The sequence below is a fragment of the Malus domestica genome, chromosome 06 (genome assembly GCF_042453785.1).
Source record: "Malus domestica chromosome 06, GDT2T_hap1".
NCBI lineage: Eukaryota > Viridiplantae > Streptophyta > Magnoliopsida > Rosales > Rosaceae > Malus > Malus domestica.
The window spans coordinates 20,874,094-20,882,794 of NC_091666.1; positions in this window are offsets into that span (position 1 = coordinate 20,874,094).

Below are 8,701 nucleotides of genomic sequence, written 5' to 3' on the forward strand. Positions count from 1 at the left end.
GCTTCTATCTCATGTGATCCCTCAACTTGATAATTTTAGTATTCTTCATCATCATCATTACTACTATCGCTCTCTTCACAAAAGTCCATGGGGTCATCAAAATGACGATCATGTTCAAAATACCTTCGTATGTAGTTATGAAGAGCCATTGTAACAATGACAATCTTCACTTGCTTATTGAATGGGTAATTAAGCATATCCCTTAAAATTGCCCATCTTTTCTTCCATACCCCAAAAGTTCGTTCAATGATGCTCCTAAAAGAAGAATGCATGTGGTTGAATACCTCTTTATGACCCGTTGGTTTGGAACCCCTACGAAAATCCGGGAGATGATATCTTTCACCTTTATATGATCTCAAATAACCTCTCATTTGTGGGGTACCCCGCATCTACCAAGTAATATTTTCTTGAAAATTGAAATTTTTGTTTTGTATTGTAATAATTATACAAAGCAAGTATGTAAAATGTTAAAATAACTATGAAGATTACCATTTGGAGGCTTAAAAAAGTTTAAATTTGGATTCCATAGCATGGATAGAAAAACCCTAGTATCATGTGCAGTGCCTTCCCATCCGGCACAAGCAAATGTGAATTGCATGTCAAAATTACATGTAGCCATAACATTTTGAGTCAGCATTCCTTTCCTACCAATGTATGGAACTTAATCCGAAGGTGGTATTGAAGCCTTAACATGTACTCCATCTACGACACCAATACAATTCTAAAAATAATAATGTTGATGCACAAAATCAGTGGGGACTTGGGTACAACAGAAAATGTTTAGTTTGTGACCTTCGCTAGATTGCTTTGGTCACTAGTGTGGATAAGTATGTAAATGGATAAGGACATGGAAGCAAACACAAGATGTACGTGGTTCACCCAGATTAGCTACGTCCACGGAGTAGAGGAGTTCTCATTAATTGTGAAGGGTTTACACAAGTACATAGGTTCAAGCTCTCCTTTAGTGAGTACAAGTAAATGATTTAGTACAAATGACATTCAGAAATATTGTGAGAGAATGATCTCTATTTATAAAAGAGAGTTTCTAGTTTCATTCTGACATTGACACGTGTCGTGTTGTGATTGGCTTCTGATGTTGACACGTGTCGCGCTATGATTGGCTCCTGATGTTGACACATGTCGCGCTGTGATTGGCCTCATAGTTGGAGGGAAACCCTTCTGGGTCCTTAACGGTATAACGTTGACCGGTGCTCAGTAGTTTCAGGATTGGTCAAGTATAGTACCAACAGTGCTCCCCTAAGTTCCCGAGCGAGGGAAGCTCCTTGGTTGGGGATTTGCAAGATCCAAGCTATTGAGTAATCACGAAACTTCTAAGTACCGAAGTGTGGTATCATTTTCACTTGCCTTATCTGTCTCATATGTAGATGTGGCATCTTCTCTGGAAGTACTTTTCCTCCATCTAAGGGTGGTATCTTTAACCGATGAAGATGAACAAGGTAATGTATCAATTTCACTTGAAGCTTACTTGTAGTTTCGGGTTTGGTCAAGTGCGATACAAACCCTATAGTAAGAGTCTCCCAAGTCGCCGAGCTCGGAGATTTGCCGAAGAAGGTAACAGACAAGGTAAGCAATCAGACTTCCAAGCAAGAAATCTAGATCGGAGGTTCGACTTCAGCTTCCGGTTGATTGTTCTCCTTCTCCTTGTGTCATAAACAGCAACAAGAATAAAGAGAAGCAAATGGAGAAGAGATGATATGAGATACTTTTGCTTTTGAAAAAGTAACTTTTCACAGGCTTATTCTTGAACTGGGCTTGAGGGTTTTCTGGTTTCCTCCAGCGTATAAGGCCGACTCGGTCAAAACAAATCCATCAAATCTAGAGTACGTTCGACTATAATGATATGTGATACTTTTACTGTTGACAAAGTAGTGGATGTATCGGCACGTGTTTTGTTACGCTTGTCTCCACATGCTTCCTTGTATCCTTCTCACTTGCCCTATCTGTTCCTCAGGCAGATGTGGTATCTTCTCTGGAAGCATAAGATGTTGAAGATAAGTACTCAAGAGCAATGCCAGGTAAGTAATCAGGTAAGGGGTTTCAGGCAGTCAGTTCTTAACTGGAAGTTTGATTCCAAGTGCTGACTGATTGCTCTCTTTCTCCTTGTCTTACAGGTAAGAACAAGGCCAAAGGAAAAGACAGGGAAAAAGCATGATATGGGATACTCTTGCTTTTAACCCTGATGATATGAGATACTCTTACTTTGGTGTGGCTTGTTTGTAGAGGTATTATCGGGAGGAAAAGAAGCTGAGTATTTCGAGAGACTCTGCTGATAGTGCCTTCTCGAATGTGAAGAACAGTTGAGCATTTTTTTTATTTGCAGGTATGCCTGGCTGTGGAGGATGAAGGTCGACATATATAGGAGTCTCCCTAACAACAAGTAGTAGTGCTATTCTTTTACCCTTCTTGGTCATAGCAATGTAGTAGGAGCAGAAAGCTTCATGTGTTTTAACTTTGTCAGAGCACTTTGAAAAAGTGGTATGTGGTGATGTTGCGTGTGAACATTGTAGACAGGCTTTATCCAAGGAAATCTGGCTCTCGAAGTTCGAAGACAGATGCCTATTCGGTTTTCGAACAAACAATCCTATTGGGGATCTGGCTCTTGAGATTCAGATAACAGTGCCTCTTCGATTTTTAAGAAAGCAATCCTGTTAGGGGTCTGACTCTTGAGATTCGGAGAGAAGTGTCTCTTTAATTTTTGAGAAAGTAATCTTGTTGGGAGTCTGGCTCTCGAGATTCGGAGGGCGGTGCCTCTTCAATTTTTTAGCACGTAATCCTGTTAGGAGTCTGGCTCTTGAGATTCGGAGAGTGGTGTCTCTTCGATTTTTGAGAAAGAAATCTTGTTGGGAGTCTGACTCTTGAGATTCGGAGAGCAGTGTCTCTTCGATTTTTAAGAAAGTAATCTTATTGGGAGTCTGACTGTTAAGATTCAGATAGCAGTGTCTCTTTGATTTTTGAGAATGTAATTCTGTTGGGAGTCTGGCTCTCGAGATTCGGAAGGCGGTGCCTCTTCGATTTTTGAGAAAGCAATCCTGTTAGGAGTCTGACTCTTGAGATTTGGAGAGCAGTGTCTCTTTGATTTTTGAGAAAGTAATCATGTTGGGAGTCTGGCTCTCGAGATTCGGAAGGCGGTGCCTCTTCGATTTTTGAGCACATAATCCTGTTAAGAGTCTGGCTCTCGAGATTCGGAAGGCAGTGCCTTTTCGATTTTTGAGCAAGCAATCTTGTTGGGAGTGTTTTCTCGAAAGTGAGTAAAGGTTGGGCATTTTTGCCAGTCTGCCTTGCCATGAAGCACGGAGGTTGACACACATTAGGACTTTCTAGTTATCAAGCAGTGGTGCTGTTCCTTTACCCTTGTGGGTAATAGTAGGGTAGCTGGACCTTCAAAATTTATGTGTCTAACCTTTGTTAGAAATCTTTGGCAAAGTTATCTGTGGTACTCGAGGAGTTGATGTTGCGTGTGGAAAGTGGTGCCTCTTCGGAATCCGAAGAGTGGTGCCTCTTCGATTTTTGAACAAACGGCCATGTTGTTCTTTCTTTTATAAGGGCACCAATTGTGTGCAAGAAGTACATTCAGAGAGTTATTGCTTGTAGGAATTTTCCCCTTACTTCAGAGATTTATTGCACCTCATTTCTCCTTCATCATTTCTGAGAATGTTTGGCCCATCCGACCGTTATTTTGACTTGAACTTTGGTGAAGAGGTAGCCATGCCTTCTCAAGATAACATATGGCGCCCATCCTTCTTATCCCCTAATGGTCCTCTTACCGTTGGGGACTCTGTGATGAAGAATGATATGACCGCTGCGGTGGTGGCCAGGAACCTTCTCACTCCCAAAGATAACAGACTACTTTCCAAACGGTCTGATGAGTTGGCTGTTAAGGATTCTTTGGCTTTCAGTGTTCAGTGTGCAGGTTCTGTGTCTAATATGGCCCAACGCCTATTTGCTCGAACCCACCAAGTTGAATCATTGGCGGCTGAAGTGATAAGTCTCAAACAAGAGATCAGAGGGCTCAAGTATGAGAATAAATAGTTGCACAGGCTCGCACATGACTATGCTACAAACATGAAGAGGAAGCTCGACCAGCTGCAGGAATCTGATGGTCAGATTTTACTTGATCATCAGAGGTTTGTGGGTTTGTTCCAAAGGCATTTATTGCCTTCATCTTCTAGGGCTGTACTGCGTAATGAAGCTCCAAATGATCGACCTTCGGTGCCTCATCCTTCTGGGGTTCTGCCTAGTACTGAGACTCTGAATAATCACCCTCTGGTGCCTCCTCTTTCTGAGGCTCTGCCGACTGCTGGGACTTCTCCTGAGTAACCTTTGTGAAGGCTTCCTCTTGTTTGTTTATTTTGATTCATGTATATGTACATATTTGTAACTTATCGGAGATATCAATAAACAAGCTTTGCTTCATTTCAATGTATTGTGTTAAATACACCAAGGCCTTCTTCACTAAGTTCTTTGAATTTTTCCTTTTGTTGAAGCTTGTATGTTGAAGCTTTGTGAGTGAAGCATGTAGGTTGAGTAGTGCTCCCTTAATTTTTCGAGTGAGAAAAACTTCTCGTTTTGAGACTTGAAAAATCCATGTCACTGAGTGGTCGTGAGACTTCCGAGTATCAAGGTGCCGTAACATATGGTATGAGTCCCCTAAGTCTCCGGTCGAAGGAGTTGATGAATGAGGCATTTCCTTTCTAAGTGGTAGCCCAAAACTGCTTCTTCATATATATTTGTTATGAAAGTTGTTAAGCCCAAAGAAGATGAGGCATAGGCAATTTTTTTTTTCGAAATTTTTTTTTCGATTTTTTGAATTTTTGAATTTCCAAATATATATATATATATATTTTAGAGCTTTGTATGTGAAGCTTTGGTGTTGAAGCTTTGTAGGTGAAGCTTTGTTGGGTACCATGAATTGATTTTGCTTCACACTATCTTGATCAAGATAGTGTGAAGCTTTTGTAGGTGAAGCTTTTGTTTTGAAGCTTTGTAGGTGAAGCTTTTATGGGTGAAGCTTTTGTGGTGGGTGAAGCTTTTGTTGGTGAAGCTTTTATGGGTGAAGCTTTTGTGGTGGGAGAAGTTTTTGTGGGTGAAGCTTTTGTGGTGGGGGAAGCTTTTGTGGGTGAAGCTTTTGTTGGTAAAGCTTTTATGGGTGAAGCTTTTGTGGTAGAGGAAGCTTTTATGGGTGAAGCTTTTGTGGTGGGTGAAGCTTTTGTTGGTGAAGCTTTTATGGGTGAAGCATTTGTAGGTGAATCTATTGTGGGTAAAGCTTTTGTAGGTGAAGCTTTGGAGTTGAAGCTTTTGTTGGGTACCATGAATTGATTTTGCTTCACACTATCTTGATCAAGATAGTGTGAAGCATTTGAGAATTTGTAGTTATCCTCCATTGATTAAACTTTGTTGAATTTCCCAATTTTTTTTTTTTTGGGAAACTAGAAATTTGAAAATGTGGGAGAGACAACATATACAAATTTTGCTTCCACACTGCTGAGCAAGAGATTGTGATGCAAGCCACATCTTGTAATAGTCGAAGGTTTGGATGAACCACATAAATTGAATTTGCTTCGAACAGTCTTGAATTTGCTTCGAATGTTTGAGAATTGTAGTTGCCCTCCATTGATGAAGCTTTTGTTGGCACCATAAATTGGTTTTGCTTCACACTGTCTTGATCAAGAGTGTGTGAAGCTTTTGAGAATTGTGGTTGAACTCCTTTCATGAAGCTTTTGTTGGCACCATAAATTGGTTTTGCTTCATACTATCTTGATCAAAAGTGTGTGAAGCTTTTGAGAATTGTGGTTGAACTCTTTTGATGAAGCTTTTGTTGGCACCATAAATTGGTTTTGCTTCATACTATCTTGATCAAGAGTGTGAAGCTTTTGAGAATTGCGGTTGCCCTCCATTGATGAAGCTTTTGTTGGCACTATAAATTGGTTTTGCTTCACACTGTATTGATCAAGAGTGTGTGAAGCTTTTGAGAATTGTTGTTGAATGAAGCTCTTGTTGGCACCATGAATTGGTTTTGCTTCACATTGTCTTGATCAAGAGTGTGTGAAACTTTTGAGAATTGTGGTTGCCCTCCATTGATGAAGCTTTTGTTGGCACCATAAATTGGTTTTGCTTCACACTGTCTTGATCAAGAGTGTGAAGCTTTTGAGAATTGTGGTTGAACTCCTTTGATGAAGCTCTTGTTGGCACCATAAATTGGTTTTGCTTCACACTGTCTTGATCAAGAGTGTGTGAAGCTTTTGAAAATTGTGGTTGCCCTCCATTGATGAAGCTTCTTTTGGCACCATAAATTGGTTTTGCTTCACACTCTCTTGATCAAGAGTGTGTGAAGCTTTCTACGAGTTGTAGTGTTTGCATTGTTAGAGAGGGGAAATGTTTGAAGCAGATGCAAGAGGGCTGAATAGCTTGATCTTCGTATGCCATGCACTGAAGTTGTTGTTGGCTTGCAATAAGACTTTGTTGGTGACTATAACTCTTGTTGGGCATTAGTGCTCCCCTAGTTGAGTTGTCAAGCTTGAGGGTTTTTGATTATTTGTGAATGCTAGGAGTTCACATGTATAAGTTGTACCATTCGTCTTCCGGTAGGTGGAATGAATGGTGAGTTGCTTTCATCACTTGGTTGGTGATACGAAAGTGAGTTCCTTCATCACATTTCATCACCTGGTTGGTGGCATGAATGGCAAGTTGCCAAATGATATTAGAGTACGGGTTGTGCATTTCATCACCTGGTTGGTGGCATGAAGATGAGTTCCTTCTTCACCTAGTTGGTGGCATGAGTGGCAAGTTGCCAAATGATATTAGAGTACTGGTTGTACATTTCATCACCTGGTTGGTGGTATGAAGGAGAGTACGAGTTGTACATTTCATCACCTGGTTGGTGGCATGAAGGAGAGTACGGGTTGTACATTTTATCACCTGGTTGGTGGCACAGAGATAATTTCCTTCTTCACATTTCATCACCTGGTTGGTGAGAATAAAGGCAAGGTGTCGAGGCACATTGTAGCAAGTGTCGAAGACACAAAGTATGTTAAACCATTTCGAAACACAGTTGGCTTATGTATGGATGTGTTGGAATGTATGATGTTTATGTATGAATGTGTTGGAATGTATAATGTTTATGTATGAATGTGTTGGAATGTATGATGTTTATGTTGATTGATATGAGTGATGCTTATGAATGTTTTACTATGCATGAAGGGATCCATGCTTTTGATATGTGAACCATGTTGGTTGTAACACTTAGTGTTACATACTTTGTGTCAAAGTACGCATGTTGAAGCTCTGAGCTGGAGTATAAGGGTAGGTCAGTGTAGACCAAGTGTTCCAGTGCTAGGAATGCAAAAGACTCAGAAGAAGTTGTCTGAATTCCCTCTTCTTTAAATATTTGCCGAATGGCTTGTGTGACAAAAGATCTTAAACGGTTGAGAGTCAAAACTTTGTAATGTGTATACCTTTTTATAATAGCATTTCTTTCGGTACCTAGTCCTCCACTTTGAAATAGTGAGGCTTGGCCCCATAGTCATAATAGTCGACGATACATTCACCCCTGGTTGTCTTGATACGAACTTTTATCCCTCTTGTTGTAATGGGCATGCTGAGAGTAAAAATCTTTCCTCTTACCAAGAGACAGATACGTTTGGTGACTTAACGAGTAGCTAAATGAGGCATGAGATAATGCAATGGGTGTCTGAATGGCCAAGATCTCCTTACTTGGTAGAACTTGACTTCCATTTCCCATTTGTTGATAGGTGTTAACCATATGGGGGTTCCCTTAGTATGTCATTACTTCAGCGGAGGCGTGGTTGTAAGCTTATGCCATCACTTTAGAGTAAGTCTTCCAAGTGTTGGCATTGATCATGTACTTGAAGAAACAATCATCTAGGCCTGCCGTGAGGCCTTGAGGGCGGTCTTGTCATCTGCCTCAGCGCAATAAGAATATTCATGGCTGAAGCAACCGGCATACTCTTGTAGTAACTCGTTCGGCTTCTGGTGAATAGTGTACAAGTCATCTGTAGAATGCAAGCGATTGGTCTGGAAGATGTGTTGAGAAACAAATAGTTTCCTCAGTTCCTCAAATGAGTCTACTGTCTCAGGTGGAAGACGACAATACCAGTTTAGAGCTCCGTCAGTAAGGGTGGAGGGGAAAAGAAGACATCGCTCTTTGTCGGTGTGCATCCAATATGCCATGGTGGACTCAAAGAGGTTAAGGTGTTCAATTGGGTCATCCCTTCCAGTATATAATTGTAAACCAAGCTTTTGTTTTGTCTTCGCTTGAAGGGGGGTGTCGAGGGTCCTCATTATGAGAGGGCCAGGCCTAGATTGGTTCCAGTTAGGTATCTCGGCCTGACGTTCGGCCTTCAACTTGTTTACTTCTTCAAAGAGCTGTAGGACAAGGGGGTCTTGAGTGGATTCATGTACCACTGGAATTTTCTTTCGTAAGTCTTTATCGCATCTTGGAAGTAGGAAAGTTTGAGCAAGGGCGTGTGGTTTTTTCTTGGACTCGCCATACTGACTTCTAAGGCGAGTCTGTCGGAATATCTCAAAGTCCCTTGTACCTTCATGTTCCTCTGGGACCTGTTGTTCCTTCCCTAGATTGGCAGCGGGCCTGGGTTGTGGAAGGGGACCGAGTCTTTCAGAAACCCTTGGGTCATTGATCTTCGAGCATATGTGGAGGGGATTC